The 17,635-nt window shown below is 36.7% G+C and overlaps 1 protein-coding gene across 1 annotated transcript in view; it reads left to right on the forward strand.

Moving 5' to 3' along the window:
• Nucleotides 1-17,635, forward strand: part of LOC135712011 (uncharacterized) — a 70,411-nt gene that overhangs the window by 40,340 nt on the left and 12,436 nt on the right. The gene's annotated exons all lie outside the window — the stretch shown is intronic.

Here is a 17,635-nt window from a genome sequence, read left to right on the forward strand (position 1 = left end):
TGTTACATTAAATATTGGTGTATTTTCATTGTGGGTTACTTCACGAACAATAAAAATAAATCTGATTGAAGCATGCAGACTATGAGAGGGTCAGCAACACTGCCAATGTAATTAAGATAGGCGCTGCTCGTATGGCTCTGGCTTTGACAGTTCGTTTGGCTCAAAACCAGGCAGTCCGCGTCCGCTCATATCTTATCCTAGACCCTCTCTAAAGCTTAATGGAGACCTTTTCCGTGCAGTCAATAATCATACAATAATAATAAAAAATTCCACCACTTGAAGATGTCAGGAAAGAACTCTCAGGTGGAAGCATATTTCATGGGCGATTCTCTCCAGTCGAATGCATTAACTTTTCAACGACGCTCAACCACCAAGGAGACGTGACCTAGGGTTATCGAGCGCAGGGGAGTTGGCCTGCATTTCTCACAAGTTCCGGATTGAATCTCGATCCATAACCAGTAAAAAAAGGACCACCCGTAACAGACATACCACCCCCTTCCCTTCCCGGGGCAATGTTTTATTTTTTCGATTTATTTTTAAAGTCGATAAAGTAGATCTGTCAAGCCAACACATACACTCTGTTATTTTTTTTAATCAATAAATTCGCCAACCAACAGTAAAATAACAATAATATATAATGTTATTAAAAAAATATATATGGGAAAATCACGAAAATGTCATTGTTAAGATACTTAACAACCCCCCTTTTTTATTGTAAATTTTCCATTTACCATGAAATTTATTGTTTTGTACAACATAAATCAAGGTAAATTTATTGTAGACGTAACAATATAAATCATTGTTAAGACAATAATTTTCGTCTTATTGTTACATTGTTTTTCAATGTATTTTTGTTGTTATTTTTTTCGGGTAAGACCAGAAGTCCCGAAGAAACGAGCTCAACTTTTTGGCTCAGCTCTGGTACTATCTTCGGTCCCAAGCTAATCGATACACCTTTCGAAACACAGGAAAATCCACGAACTCCTAATTTTATCTGTCAAACTTTCATAGCGAATCAAAACAAATATAGTGTAGTACTGGAATTTCGACTAGAATGGGGTGCGTTAATCGATTTGCTTGTGACCAATAGGCTAATCAAGTAGTGAGCCAATTTAAAATCGTTAGTTTCGTATTGATTATTGGTTGAATTATGGGTATATTTTTGACCCACTAAAGGGTGTAAAAACACTTCGAAATTTCATCGTCTCATTTCCGTCACCGATTCATTTGGAATGCAAACAATTACCACAAACGAAGTGACAGACGGAGTGGCTCGAAAACTTTGGTGACGCATCTGCTATTGCAATTTTTCAGTGTACCACATGGCAACACCACTACTACTGGATTGTACCACATGGCAACACTACTAATGGATTGTACCACATGGCAACACTAAATGTACTAGAATGTTTTGGTTCTATCTCTTTCACTCTAAACTGAAATGCATAAAAAAATGACAAAATGATACAGTCTTTGCACACTGTCAAAGATCATATTGTACACAAAATCAACTATGTTCAAATCAAAACAAAAATACTAGCCTATCTGGTGGCTGATGGCACAAACTTCTAAGAAAAGTCTATTACAGCGAACCACATTATTTTAATTGATTTCTTCGCCAGTTAGTCGTCTGTCACTTCGCTTGTGCTGTCAAAGAATCATTGTACACTGATAAATTGAACTATTCCCATTTTGCCTGAAATTTAATCAATTTGACATTAAACTCAGTTTAATCATATTGAACGATTAAAAATTAATCCTCTCTTTCTAAAGAATAAGCATCTGATATTAATCCCAGTTTAATCCTCGGTTTAATCATGGTTCATTAGATTGTAGATTATCTTTTTTTGAATAAATTTTAATCATTTTAGATTCTATTTTAATAATTTTTGATTGAATTTTAATCTCTTTTGATTATATATCAGTATTAAAAAAGAATAAAATTTAATACTGGAAAGATTATTTCGATTTTAATCATGCATGACTATTGCCGAAATAATCATGGCTCGGACTCAATAAGGTGAAGCGGGAAACTGCATACTTTTTAAGCTTTTATGATTTAATTTATCTTTGAGTGTACCCAAAATCAACTTTGAGCAAAACCAAAACAAAAATACAATCCCATCTGGTTAATGATGGCACAAGCTTCTAAGAAAATTCTATTACAGCGAACCACATTATTTTAATTGATTTCTTCACCAGTTAGCCGTCTATCACTTCGTTTGTGACAAAAGTCTGTAAATATCTGTAAAAATACCAAAAAGTCTGTAAATGTCTGTAACAAAAAAATGTCTGTGAAAAAAATAAAAGTCTGTAAATTCACAGACATGTCTGTGGCATCTCTGATTGTACCAGACTTATTTCTGACAGATCAGTAATCAATTTTGACAAACACCTTCTCGAAAATAGGAAGATCAAAAACAGAGGGATTTTCAAACATCTGAATTTATTTTCGAAGTGTCAAATTTAAGTGAAAATTCACCAAGGCTGTGTGACAGATGGAAATTTTTTCAAATAAACCTTCTATTCCAGTCAGGCCAGTGACAAGGCCTATACCAACAGCAGCGTTTGACAGTAGGCAGCATGTCCCGGGCTCAAATCGTTTATTTTGCTGCGCTGGGCCCGCTATCACGGTATAACATGTTGCTTACACGCCTGCCACTGGGCCAGGCCAGTGACAAAGCCTATACCACCAGCAGCGTTTGACAGTAGGCAGCATGTCCCGGGCTCAAATCGTTTATTTTGCTGTGCTGGGCCCACTGTCACAGTATAACATGTTGCCTACGCGCTGGGTTGCACTGGGCTGATTCCAGCAGACTTATTTCTGACAGACAAGGAATCAATTTTGACAGACGCTTTCTCGAAAATCGACCGATCAACAACAGAGGGATTTTCGAACATCTTAATTCATTTTCGAAGTGTCAAATATAAGTGAAAATTTTCCAAATGGACCACAGCCCAAATGGAACACAGCCATAGCACAAACGAAGTGACAATCGACTAACTGGCGAAGAAATCAATTTAAATAATGTGGTTCGCTGCAATAGAATTTTCTTAAAATAAAATTTCGAAGTGTTTTTTCACCCATTAATGGGTAAAAAATATACCCATTATTCAACCGTGAACTGATTCTTTAAATGGGTATTTTTTCACCCATTTTATGATTTCAATATTCCCCCATTTTTTGACAGCTGCATACATGGTTTGAAAATGGGTATTTTTTACCCATTAATGGGTTTTCACGAAACAACGTGCACGGTAAAACGAAAGATTTACTGAACATTCAGTTTAAATCAGGTGAATAACCAAGAGATGAACTAGCCTATGGCTAAAAATCTCTATAATAAAGAAAAAAAAAAAAAAAAGGTGAATAACCGACGTTCTGCAAAACACAAACTGAACTTCGGTATCGTTTGATGCAAAATACTGAACACAGAATATTTATTTACTGAGAAAGTCGTTAATTTCCAAATTTTCGTGATTTCACGAAAAGTCAGCAAAAATAATTACTGTACCCAAAGTAGTCTTTATTTTTTTACCGACTGGTCAGCAAAATAGCCACCTTGTTTTACCGACCACGAATTGTAAAACTCTAAACTGTCCATTTTATTCCCGCCGCCATTTTAGCTTCAGTAAAATCCGGGAGCAAGTGTTTAATCGCGCGGTTTTGTTAAAACTTGAATTATATCATGACGGAACTGAGAAAGCTCGACAGCGAAATTGAAGTACTATTTCGTTAGTACCAACAATTATTATTTACTCTTTTTGCAGTTCCTTGATCTCCAACAAATTTTGATTAACGAAATGGATGTTTGCATTGTTTGCTTTCACTGTCGACGCGCTATTCCGGGGTACGTCAAGGGATTAAGTCGTCATATTAATTGGCATATTATAAACGGTGAATTGCACCAGGATTCATGCTTTTATGACTGCAAATTCACTATTTTTAATATAACTGGGTAACACGGTATAATAATGAACCAAATAACTGTCTTTTCAGTTAAATTGCAGCAAAATAAACAAAAAGAAACTACTGGGTTTTCCAGTATACGCAACTCGAACCAATTACTGAATGAACAGTTATTTTTGACAGATTGACTTTACGGACAGTTCGGTAATGCAAATTATTTCTGTGATGACTACTGGGCGATCCGCAATTCAAAAACTCAGTAAAATTTTAATGACTCCAGTAATCTAAAGTTATTGTGTATCATTTTGTCATTTCAGTGCTAACATTTGAAAACGGCACAAAAGCCATTTGTAAACAAATGGTTTGTGGGCCCTTTACTCACTACTTGAAGTACACCCACGCGACACAACAGCAACATCGGGTAGGGGAAATTTTCCCCTTCCTGACGATGCTGTTGGTTTGCGTGGGCGTTCTTCGGGTAGCGAGTAAAGGGCCCACAAACCATTAAATTTTGTTTACAAATGGCTTTTGCGCCGTTTTCAAATGTTAGCACTGATTTTTTATGCATTTCAGTTTTGAGTAGAGTGAAAGAGATAGAACCAAAACATTCTAATACATTAAATTTTGGTGAAAATGCTAGTATAATCCAGTAGTAGTGTTGCCATGTGGTACAATCCGGTACACTGAAAAAAGTTTTCACTTAGTTTCTATTATTGTACGGGGAATGATAACTAAACCCTACCCGACCAACCATTTCGTTAATTTTCTTTAATTTTCTATACATCGATCTTCAAAGCCATTCATAAGAAAAATCGATAGCGATCGTCACCATTTCATGAATAATTGTAAAGATGCTAAAAGTCTAATCGTGAATCGTTTATAAAGATCTTTCTCAAAATATTGCTACCAATCGTTACCAATGTTAAAATATCGATTGTGTTGCCAGATCAAAATATCGATTTCTGTTGTAAAATCAAAATATCGATACACAACTGCCATGTAGGTGTAATAGAGGTAAAAAAGGTGTAAATTTTCCTCATTGGGTTCCAAATGCCGAGAATCCCACCACGCATGCTATCACGGGTTATTAAATATATAGACGTAAACTTGAAGAACGACAATGGTAAACATTTGCTGCATCGCGGCCATCGGTCTTCTTGTTCATTTCTGGATCAACGATAGAAAAGGGCCCATCAGCATTTGTAAACAAACCGTTCCAAAGCCAATTAATCACAAATCGAAGGCTGCCCACACAAACCAACACCATCATCGTGTAGGTGGAAGTTTCCCCTATCCGATGATGGTGTTGGTTTGCGTGGGTGGCCTTCGCTTTGTAAGTAAAGGGCTTAGGAACGGTTTGTTTAAAAATGCTGATGGGCCCTTTTCTATTGTTCATCCAGATTTACCGGCAGATTGCTTCTTCCGATGAAATGCCGAATATGTCGATAAATAATATAAACATTGCCATCTGTCACCTGGTGTGTCTCGAACTCTCTTTAACCAGCGATGCAAATCGATAACAAGGAGATTATAAATGTACATCGATGGCAATCTTTGTTGTTCTTTGTCAAAGTTCAAAGTTACGAGGATATCAGTATTTAAATATTTATTGATGAATATTTGTAAAGAATACTAAAGTCCATGTGACATATCGAAATTAAAAGAAATTTAGTATGGCACCTTTATAGATTACTATCATATGACCGATGAAGAAATAATCTTAAATGTAAGTATCGATCAATAAAGATTTTTAAATGTGTAAATCGAAATCATAGAAAATTTAAAGTAAAGAATTGCTGACATAAATCTTTATTTCTGTATAAAGAACTTTGAAGAAGTTTCACGAATGGATGGTCGGGTACAGTAGGGAAAATTTCTCCTACCCGATGTTGCTGTTGTGTCGCGTGGGTGTACTTCAAGTAGTGAGTAAAGGGCCCACAAACCATTTGTTTACAAATGGCTTTTGTGCCGTTTTCAAATGTTAGCACTGATTTGTTTACAAATGGCTTTTGCGCCGTTTTCAAAACATTTCGTCAATCGTCAATCAGTGTGGACGCGTTTTTCAGTCGCTCCTAGCCGCGTGCGCTTTAATTTCGTTTTCATTTTATTTTATTTTTTTTGCGTGCGGGTGCCGTTTTGCGTGTGTTTTTTTTTTAACTTTTGTTGTTGTACGCCGTTAAAATGAGCTGTGAAATTTGTGCTGTGGATTCTTCCACTGACTCCGGTATGTGGAAATGTGCTGGATGCCCGCGTCAATTCCACGCAGCCTGCCTAGGATTATCTGTACCTGTGCCTGTTCAGAGGAGCTCAATTCGCAAGAGAGACAAGACAATCAACATTTTGTCTTATGTATTACCATGCTGTAGCTCATGCCAAACTATGATAACGGCTAGTTTTGAGTTCAACGCGCTTGTGGAGCAACAAGCGCGGCTGGTCGACCAAGTCAACAAAAACACGGAGGTGACTCATCGCTCCACGGTTCACCCAAATAATGCTGACATTGTCCATGAAGCGATCGACCGACTCGATGCTTTACTCGTCGATATAAAAAAAAACAGCTGACGGCAACTGGAAGCAGTGGTTCTACTGACAACGTTAGTGCTATTAAAAACCACATTACCTCACTTTTTGACATAGCGATGAAAGCTTCACAAGAAAATTTTGCAAATTCAATGCCAACAATGACAGCAGGAATTTCCGAAGACCTTAACTTTCTCAAGGACGAGCTGAAAAATATCAGCAATATAACTTCTGACCTGTGCTCTACTGTTGCAATGCAACAAAACCCTATACTAGGGTTAGGTATTGTATTAGATGAGCTGAAATCGTTATCGGCTGGTATTGGCAACATCGAAACCCAAATTAACTGTGTCACACTTAATATGCCAGACTCCCCATACGAAGTGATATCACCATCACCTGACCCTCTCCCCAGTTTGCTGGAAGAGTTAAACAATGAGCAAAACGTTGATGACTCAGGGTGGCGTCTTTTGGGCATGAGGAGGGTCTGGAAGGCAGACTGGTCAGATTACGACGCGCGCAAATCACGACGGCTAAATCAACAAAAACATGCTGAAAAAGCTAGAAGGAAAAGGAAACAAAATACAGCACGAAATTATTCTAACGTAAGGAACAACATACACAGCAACAGTTTAAAGCATCATAATCATCGAAACATGAATTCCGACAACGGTTACAGTACCAATCACAGCAATATTTTCGGTCACCGGAGCATCATTCGACATAACGAACAGGATAACATTAATAGCAATAACAAAAACAACAGTTCCTACCAGTCCCACATCAGAAATCATGGCAACCCCCGTTTTCTTCCACCTGATCGAGAGCTGCTTTCAGCAGCAAAAAATGTCTTCAACAAACCACCGGTTAATTATCAACCTACGATGCAGTTTGAAAAAAGGGAAACTATAAACCCGTACCCAGTAAGCGGTCTTCAGAATTCACATGGTATGGCTCCGGGGAATTCTTCCTCTACATCGTGTCAGCCGTGCACATGTAGACATGCGTGTTTTCGGCACCACTGACGCACTCACCTGAGGTAGAATATGACAACATAGCTGAGCCCGAGGATCATGGCATCTCACATAACTTGAGGGATTTCGGACAGGATGCAGCCACTTCACCCCCTGACCAGCACGACGTAAGTGACCATGTCGCTAGTTTATCAAGTAGCTCTTTTTTAAGTGAAACTACAGTCTATTGCCAAAATTTTAACCGTATGCGTAGTGCGTATAAAATAAATGAAATCCAAAATAAAATAAGCGGATGCACATATGATATAATAATTGGAACAGAAACTAGTTGGTCTGATAGCATTAATAGCGAAGAGGTCTTTGGTAGTAAATATTGTGTTTTTCGATGTGACCGCGATTTATCATTATCAGGTAAAAAATCAGGTGGTGGTGTACTTATTGCTGTGAATGCTACATTTCAAGCTGAACAAATTGTTAGCGAAAGCCAAAAAGAATTTGAAGATGTGTGGGTTAAAATTTTAATAAACGGCGAAGAACATCTTTTCGCTTCTGTCTACTTTCCTCCACACTTTTCCAAAAAACCAGCTTACGAAAAGTTTTTCACTGCTGCAGAACTGAAAATTCAAAGAGAAGATCCAAGAACCAAAATTCATATTTATGGAGATTTTAACCAGAATACTGTTAATTTTATACAGGATAGTGATAATGATTCTCTGTTGTTACCAATTGTAGGAGAAAACGATACTTTGCAATTCATCTTTGATAAAAGCAGCCACTTGGGACTTCATCAAATTAACCATGTTCGTAACCAGCTCAATTCCTATTTGGATCTTATGTTTACTAATTGTACAGAAGATTTTTGTATTGTAGAAGCAGCAGTTCCATTATGGAAGAATGAAAAATTTCATACGGCTATTGAATACTCAGTGTTCACAGACTCGCATCGGTCACGCCCAAGCGTTGTTGATTTTGAATTAGTTTATGATTTTAAAAATGCAAATGTTCCTGAATTTAACAACAGACTGAATAACATAAGTTGGCAAAACCTTTTAAAAGATGAAAACAACATGGACAAGGCTGTTGACATATTTTATACTAACTTATACAATATTATTGAAGAATTCGTTCCTAAAAGACAAAAGAGAATAGTGAACAGCACCAAATATCCTGTGTGGTATACACAAGAAATCAGAAATATTAAAAACAGGAAGCAAAAAGCACACAAGGCGTATAAAAAGTTTAAAACGTCACAAAATTTAGAAAAATACGTTGAAATTTTCGGAGCACTTGAGGCAGAAATATCGTCAGCATATGAGAATTACAATTCAAGAGTAGAGAAAAATATAAAATCAGATCCCAAAACGTTCTTTAACTTCGCGAACGAAAAAATGAAGTCATGTACATTCCCATCACGCATGCAGTTTGAAGAGTGTGATAGCACTGATAGTGAGGATATTTGTAATCTATTTGCTCGTTTTTTCCAAAACACATATAAGAAATCCAGTAATGCTCTCGATTTGAACTATTTTTCTTACCTACATGAAGGGGAAAATGACGTATCAGTTAAAAATATCACTGTTAAAGAAATTTTTATGACTTTTGAAAGTCTCGATGCTGGCAAAGGACCTGGTCCTGATGAAATACCTCCATTTTTATTGAAAAAAATAGCAACAAGTTTTGTTAAACCATTGTTTTGGCTTTACAATTTATCTCTCAAAACAGGTGATTTTCCAAAAATTTGGAAGAAATCATTTTTAGTTCCAATATTTAAATCTGGCAAACGGTCAGATATTAAAAACTATAGAGGTATTGCAATTATGTCATTCATTCCTAAAATGTTTGAAGCAATTGTTAACCAGAAAATATTTAACCAGGTTAAGCATCGCATTTCAAATAATCAACATGGTTTTTTTAAAGGTCGGTCAACGTCTACTAATCTGTTGGAATTTGTAAACTTTTCTATTGAAGCAATGGATAGAGGTAATACGGTTGAAACCTTATACACTGACTTTAGTAAGGCCTTTGACAGAGTAGACATTCCCTTACTTCTTTTTAAATTAAAACGTTTAGGTATGACAAGTACACTTTTAAAATGGATTGGATCATACTTGACAGAAAGAACACAGATGGTCCGCTTTAAAGGAAAAATATCTTCGCCAGTTAATGTTACCTCGGGAGTTCCACAGGGATCTCATTTAGTTCCTTTATTATTTATTTTATTTTTGGATGACGTGAAGTTTGTGTTAAATCGTTTAAATGTGCTCATATATGCTGACGATATGAAACTGTACATGGAAATCTTTGACAATTCTGATTTGCTACATTTTAAAAATGAAATTGATGTTTTCTACAACTGGTGCGTTAAAAGTCTGCTGGATATTAATGTTAAAAAATGCAATATTATATCATATTCCAGAAAAAACACTACTCTAGATTTTACATGTACTCTAGGAAACCAGCTGGTTGTAAGGTGCGATAAAATTAGGGACTTAGGAGTAATTCTTGACTCGAAGTTGACATTTGTAGATCATGTGAATACCACAATTCACAAAGCAAATAATATGTTGGGATTCATAAAAAGATTTAGTTATCATTTTAAAGACCCATATACCATCAAAACACTTTATATAGCTTACGTGAGATCAATTCTCGAATACTGCAGTGTGGTTTGGGCTCCATACCATGAAACTTATATAAATCGTATGGAATCAGTTCAAAAACAGTTTTTGTTATTTGCTCTTAGGAAACTAGGCTGGACCTCTTTTCCCCTTCCTTCTTATGAGTCCCGTTGCATGTTGATAAACATTGAAACACTTAAGAAACGAAGAGAAATTTCCATGATTTCCTTTGTCAATGATATTATCTCACAACGCGTAAATTCAGAAAAAATATTAGCAAGATTAAATTTTTACGTACTATCACGCATGTTAAGAACTCGAAATGTATTTCAACTGTCACCTCACAGAACGAATTATGGTAAAAATGGACCAATTAATAGAATGATGAGAGTGTATAATAATTATTGTGAGCATATAGATCTAACGATGTCTAAAGATACAGTAAGGAGAACACTAACTGCTAGGATTTCATCTCGTTAAGTTTAAAACAATTTTTATTTTTTAGATATTTGTATATGCAGTTTACATTTGCTGACAATTTCAAATAAAACGTATGTTTTAAAATAGCATGTAAGGCAACAGCACTATTGTAAAACGGTCTACACTGATTGACGACAAATAAATAAATAAAATAAAATAAAATAAAATAAAAGTTTGGACGACTGTCACCACAAAACTGAAAAAAAAACTGTTCCAATCGAGCAAAGCGGTGCATTTTGACGGTTCGATTGGAAACACTTTTGACAGACGTCCATACTTTTACTGTAGGGCTTTAATGAGAACGATCCAAATTTGAATTTAGTTCACTCATAATCGCCAAAAGTGCAGGAACTCAACGATGAGTAAAATTTGTCTCATGTTTTCCCAGGTTTTTCCAGGATTTTGCAGGGAAAAATTCCCGAATTTGAGAAAAGTAAAGATTGGATTCACTCAGTCTGTTGGTACCGAGATTGGTACTACTCCGAGACTGAATAAAATTTTCGCCATTTTCCTCATTTTCCGGCAGATTTTTTAGGTTTCCACAGGAAACCATGAGACAAATTTACTCATCGCTGAGTTCCTGCACTTTTGGCGATTATGAGTGAACTAAACTCAAATTTGGTTCGTTCTCATTCGCCGTGAATGCATTCCCAACTCCAATAAATTCATTAAGACCAAGCGCACCAGTGCATAAGTAAATGCGTGTCTATTATAAGTACGCAAGGCGTTGCTATTATATTTAACTACCCATTTTTGCACCGGTCGTTGATAAAAGGGTTTCCAAAGTACCTCTCTGTTTCCACACCAGTGGTTCTCAATCTAGTTACTTCGCATCGTAGTAAAAACAAACGATAATAACAATTCAAGCATTGCATTATGTTCTAAGCTGAGTACTGCGAAATAACTCAAAATGCTTGTCATCTGGGAGCCGAGTCAAACTGTCAAACGGGAGCCAAACATTCGAAAGAGCTCAGATGTCACGTAGGTACCCAACAAACAATTCACAGTCACAAATAAGCATGCACATTTAATAAATGCTGTATAACAGTGTACATTGCTGAATAAAACAGGATGTCGAATTATGTGCTGAAAAAAGCTCATTGAGATCGAAAGATGCGCCTTTATTCCACCGTTTGCTCTGATATGATTAATTTACTTATTTAAAGCTTTATAAACGTTGACTGTCTTCCTGATTCAGAACCAGAAGTTGAATCTCATAACAAACTGAATAAGGGTAATTTGCACATACATTTACGCTTTAATTCGACTGTTTTCAATTGATTTAATAAAATGCTTTATTAGACTTCATATAAATGTTATCTAGCTCCATTATTAGATTTCATTGTATTGCTTAACAATATTGCTGTATAAATGTGAATACAGTCAACAAAATTTACTCTTATACCACTTTGCGTCCATGTTTTAATTGCATGCCTTGTAAATGCTTTAAACGACGTATTAGATTCATTTTTTTCACAACACTGTTTCCGTCAAACAATTCAGAGTCACAAATAAGCATATAGATTGAATAAATGCTTTATAGCAGTGTACAATGCTGAATAAAACGGGTTGCCAAATTATGTGCAGATTGCTGATTGCTCTGATTTGATTAATATACTTATTAAACTCTATATACATACACACACATGTCGTTAGATGGGATTCGAACCATGACCTTCCGATCACCAGCCGCTTGCCTTGCCATCTGGGCTATCCTAGAATACATCATATGGGCAGCTAAATAAGCAATAAAAGCTTGAATCTGAATACCTATCAGCACTCCCTGCCGTAACTCTAGCTAATTCAAAGAGATGTGATAATGATTAAATCATTAATAGTTGTTTTACATGAGACCAATGTAACCTCTCCATCTCTCTAATTTCGATGGAAAGGATGCTGGACTATCCTTTTAGATAGATCTATGAATTGGTTGTCGTGAGTGATACGATCTATGATTACGATTTAAATAAATTAGGCGTAGAAAATAAATAGAAAAAAGGGTTAAAGTTGGGATTGAACTCGCGACCTTCTACTTGGAAAGCGGAAACGGTAACCACTTTGCTACCAATTTCGTTTTGTTGCTAGCCTGAACCAGTGCTGTGGAATAATGAATAAATACGCCGTTTGTAAAGCATTTACAAAGCATGAAATTTAAACATGGACGCATGGTGGTATAAGAGCTATGTATGTATTTAATAAATTTTCTATGATCTATATGTGGGAGGGTGCGTGCTTCGACAGAAAAATGATACAACAATCATTAACGAGAACGACCATGCTCTGCTCCATTTCTTATTTTCGGATTAATTATCCCGTAGTTGAAAAATCGTTTAATAAATGTATTATAGTGTCTAATTAAACATTATTTCACATGGGAACTAAACGTCTATATACACCTTTATACCATCGCTGTTTAAGGAAGTGATGATGTCTAGTAAACGCTGAATAATCAAAAATGTGATCGAATAAGCTCTGTTACAACTTTTGTAAGACGAATAAAAGCTTCTCGACATACCTTATTCAACACCAAATATTTCAATGTTGTGGTTGAATAAATTCTCCAGATTTGTGTGAACAAAGCCTGAACAGAAGTTATTATTAAAAATAGTACAAGTATTATTAAGCATGAAGTGGAATAAAATCGTCAAACAGTCGTTTCTTCACTAGGCAATTGTTTGTTGGGTAGTTACTGTTTGAACCACAAGTAAAGGTGTTGCCACCTACTGAAAACAAATTAAGAATCATAATTATGAAACTGTCAAAACATCAACCTTAGTAGGCGGATAATGTAAATCATAGAGCGTGATGCTCGAAAAAGTGTTTTTATTTGATATTAATAATGCCAAAACTGGGTTGCTGAAACAAGAATGTAATCAAACTTTAAAAGAGTCATGTGAGCTTTGTGGGCAGGTGCACTCCCATCACCATGTGTACGTTATTTCTGGAGAAGAGGAGGAGGAGCCAAGGGTTCATTTGACAGCATGTATATACAATTTCGTGAGCTGTTTCAGCAAAACAATTTGAAACTTCGGAAGATTTTCAAGATGTTTTCTAGCTCACTTGAAAAATAAAATCGGCTGAGTTCGCAGTACTCAGGTTCTAAGTAGCATTGATCGATTCTCTTCGTCGACTTTCTCTTTCGTTAATAACTTGAGCACAGAACCGTTTCTTGTTGAGTGTGTCGTATTAGATGCTTTTTTATCGATCTGTGTGCTAAAAATAGCTGTGAATGTTTTTACATGGTCGTGGTGATACAAAGAGAAAGTCGACGAAGAGAATCGATCAATGTTACTTAGGACCTAATGCATTGTTCAGCTTGAAGTGTAGTAAATATTTGATTGCAATGGATGATTTTTGTGGACTCGAGTGACGATGAATTCGACGAACTTGTATTCGCCCAGCAGGTAATGTTTCATGCACTTTCAACGGCAGCAGCAGAATCTGGGGAAAAACATGGAGGATCTCGTCCTGGAAAACGACCAAACATAAACAGGTTCGCGGAGGAAGGAGCTCAACGGCTATTCGACGACTATTTTGCAGAAGAACCAGTATATACGAGCGAATAGTTCCGAAGACGCTTTCGTATGCGTAGGTGTTTGTTCTTGCGTATTGCGAAAGCATTGGAGCGGAACGAATATTTCATCCAAAAGCCAGATGCAACAGAAAAGTGTGGATTGACAAACCTACAAAAATGCACGGCAGCAATCCGACAGTTGGCGTATGGATCTCCATCGGATGCTATCGACGAATATGTTCGGATGGGAAAGTCAACTGCACGAAATTGTCTTCGGGAATTCTGCCAGACAGTAAATAGCATCTTTGGTGAAAAATATCTTCGTTCTCCAACCCGTGAGGATCTTCAGAGGTTGTTGCGTATCGGAGAAGAGCGGGGCTTTCCAGGAATGCTGGGTTCCCTGGACTGTACTCACTGGAGATGGAAAAATTGCCCTACGGCTTGGGCAGGTCAATTTAAAGGAAAAACCGTGGTAGCCTGGGTCCATCTGCAGGTCACAACTCCGAATTAATTCTGATAAGACGTCTATGAGCGGTTTTGAAAAAACCATGAAGCTCTAGGATCAGTTTCATGAATTTACCAAGGATGTTCCGGATCTTCCGGTGGACCATTCCGTGGTCCCCTGGGTCCATATTCAGGTCACAACTTCGAATTCATTCTGATAAGACGTCCATGAACGGTTTAAAAGAAAACATAAAGCTCTACACGCAGAAAAAAATATTTTAAACGTAATAATATTTGACGTAAAATTAATACGAATTTCATTTTGTTTTGGCTGCAGAAAGAAATCATTATTGTTTCAACAATCCAGTATTGTTGTCCCTTAAAACCCATGGATTGTGAAATCAAAAATAAAATCTTTTCGAATTTACAAGAGCTTTCATGGTTTTGACGTAAGCTGTCAAATTTGGCAGCTGGGTCAACAAGAAAAATATGTTTGTGGTCCCCTGGGTCCAAATTCAGGTCACAACTTCGAATTCATTCTGATAAGACGTCTATGAGTGGTTTAAAAAAAAACATGACGCTCTAGAATCAGTTTCATGAATTGACCACTTTTACGGATGTTTCGGATCTTCAGAAGGACCAGGGTCCAGGGTCCATATTTGGATCATAACTCTGAATTCATTCTGCTAAGACGTCTATGAGTGGTTTCGAAAAAACCACGGAGCTCTAGGATCAGCTTCATGAATCGACCACTTTTACGGATATTCCGGATCTTCTGGAGGTCCAACCCATGGTGGTCTCCAGTGTCCATATTCCAGTCACAACTTCGAATTCATTCTGATAAGATGTCTATGAGTGATTTCAAAAAAACCACAGATAGGATCAGTTTCATGAATTGACCACTTTTTCGGATGTTTCGGATCTTCCGGTGGACCGTCCCATGGTCTCTTGGGTCCTTATTCAGGTCACAACTCCGAATTCATTCTGATAAGACATCTATGAGCGGTTTCGAAAAAACCATGAAGCTCTAGGATCAGTTTCAGGAATTAACCACTTTTACGGATGTTCCGGATCTTCAGGAGGACCATACTGTGATCTCCAGTGTCCATATTCCAGTCACAACTCCAAATTTATTCTGATAAGACGTCTAGGAGTGATTTCGAAAAATCCGCTGAGCTCTTGGATTAGTTTCATGAATTGACTACTTTTACGGATTTTCCGGGTCTTCCGGAGGATCAGACTCGTGACTTTCCGGATGCTAAATGTTCCCAAAAGGTGGCAAATTTTCTGTTTAATAACTTTTCAGAATACACCACGAAGTTATCTCTTCAAATTACCCTACACGGACAGCAAATTGTTTGCATTGAACCAAAATAAACTTTAGTTGTATTTACACAAACAATTCCGGTTGAAATTATATTGCATTTTGTTGTTTCAATAATGCTTAGTGATATAAATTAAAAATAGGATTATTTTTGTTTTAATAAGCCACTTTTCAACTGCAACTATTGTAAAAATAACAATATTCTATTATTAAGCAAACAATAGTTAATTTTAATTGTGTCCATTCCCTAGGCCATGAATGCAAAAATAACTACCAACCGCTCCCTCGTTTTCACCGGACAAAAATGTAAACAATAACAAAACTTTTCTCGTATGATTTAGCTTTTTTCAGCGTTCCGAATTTCAGGAAATAAGTGCAAGATTTCCGAAAATCTTGAGACTTGAGGTAAGTAAGTATGCTGCAGTTCGAGCTGCAGTTGCTAAATCAATTTTTCTGTTTTTTTCTTGATTTTTTTTTCCGTCGATCTTGTTTTCCGTACTGAGTACCAATGATCCCGACGCCAGGAAGACAGCTCGCACATCTGGACCCTACATATCGACCCATCAACTCATGAACCGGAGACCAACGGCTTTACTTCTCTTCCGAAGGAAGGCGTGATCAGTGATTTTATGCCTCAGAAAGTCAATTGCAATTCTGTTTGTTGCAAAAAGAAAACAAAACATAAAAAAAATCGACATTATTTATGAATCAATAAAAATATTTTTATTTCTACTGCGTGAATTGTCAAACTTCATAAAATAAATTTGATTGAATCAACAAGTAACAGAGTTATGGAATGGCCACAGGAGAAAATAACACGAGAAACGGTTTAGAAAAACTCACAGAAAAAGAAACGTGTTTATTGCTTTTAGGTTTACAGGTTGGATTGAATGAAATTGGTTTGACAGCTCAGATGGAGCTCACTGCACAGTGGTGCCAATAAAAGGGGGGGACAGTAGGTAGCAGTGTTGTACACTTAACAACAAGAAATCTCTTTTAAAAACAAACATATTTTTGTTGTAGACCCAACTGCCAAATTTAACAGCTTACGTCAAAAGCTCTTGTAAATTCGAAAAGATTTTATTTTTGATTTAACAATCCATGGGTTTTAAGGAACAACAATACTGGATTGTTGAAACAATAATGATTTCTTTCTGCAGCCAAAACAAAATGAAATTCTTATTAATTTTACGTCAAATATTATTGCGTTTAAAATATTTTTTTGTGCGTGTACTTTAAGGCTTAAGCGCAATGACGGCGGAAGCGGAACGGTAACGGCAGCGGAAAAAGCCGATCTGAGTAAGCCCAACAATCAATACGAAACTAACGATTTTAAATTGGCTCACCACTTTAGTAGCCTATTGGTCCCAAGCAAACGATTAACGTACCCTATTCTAGTTGAAATTCTATTACTACACTATGTTTGTTTTGATTCGCTATGAAAGTTTGACAGATAACATCAGGGGTGTGTGGATTCATGCAGAACATGCAGGGGTGAGTGAAATAGCTTGGGACTGCTTGGGACCGTTGTTCTGGTACTGAGTGAGCCAAAAATAATAATGATTTTCTTCGGGACCCAGTGGTCTTAGAGTTACCTCTATGGTAAGCCTACTTGTCGGATTGAAAACTAGTTAGATCCAAATCGACTTCGGTTAGGCATCTTGATGCCATTAGTGACAACTGTCAAACTTTCCGTTTCCGTTCCGCTTCCGCCCACATTGCGTTTGGGCCTTAAGAGTTTGTCCCCAATTAGCTCTAATCCTAGGGGAAGTACAACTTGATCTGAAGTAATATTTGGTGTAAAAATTGCACAAAATGGTAATTATTATAGATTTTAGTATAAATATTAAT

This window comes from Ochlerotatus camptorhynchus, unplaced genomic scaffold (genome assembly GCF_037179485.1).
Source record: "Ochlerotatus camptorhynchus isolate MF236.1 unplaced genomic scaffold, CSIRO-AGI_Acam_v1.1 ptg000453l, whole genome shotgun sequence".
NCBI lineage: Eukaryota > Metazoa > Arthropoda > Insecta > Diptera > Culicidae > Ochlerotatus > Ochlerotatus camptorhynchus.